Source organism: Bos javanicus, chromosome 7, assembly GCF_032452875.1.
Source record: "Bos javanicus breed banteng chromosome 7, ARS-OSU_banteng_1.0, whole genome shotgun sequence".
Lineage (NCBI taxonomy): Eukaryota > Metazoa > Chordata > Mammalia > Artiodactyla > Bovidae > Bos > Bos javanicus.
In genome coordinates, this window is record NC_083874.1 from 14826091 (window position 1) to 14826518 (window position 428).

A 428-nucleotide genomic window follows, 5' to 3' on the forward strand; every position below is an offset into this window, starting at 1 on the left:
CGCCCGTCGTAGCCCTGGGTGTCTGGCCCACCTGCAGCAGGATGGGCAGGGTGCCTCCACCCTGTTCCCAGCGCAGGAAGGCAGGGTGTGGGGGGCAGGGCAGCTCCTGGTCACCAGAGAAGTCCAGGGCCAGAGACCCAGTGTTGCAGTGGCTCCGAAACCATTCTCCCGACGGCCTGCAGGGCAGCTTCCGGAGGCCCACACTGCTGTTTGGGTTTTGCTCATACATAATTGGGCAGGGTTCATTTTCTGCTCCATGAATTCTAATAGAGTTTTTAAGTGCAATTTCAAATCACCGTGGAGTAAGGTGATCTTGTACTTCAGTACACTAGCTGACTTTGAAGAAGCCCAGCTGAATCTGGCTGAAGGTTCCCAAGGTTTGGGGAATGCAGCCCCAGAACCATCCCTGCAAGTAGGGCACTTGGTGT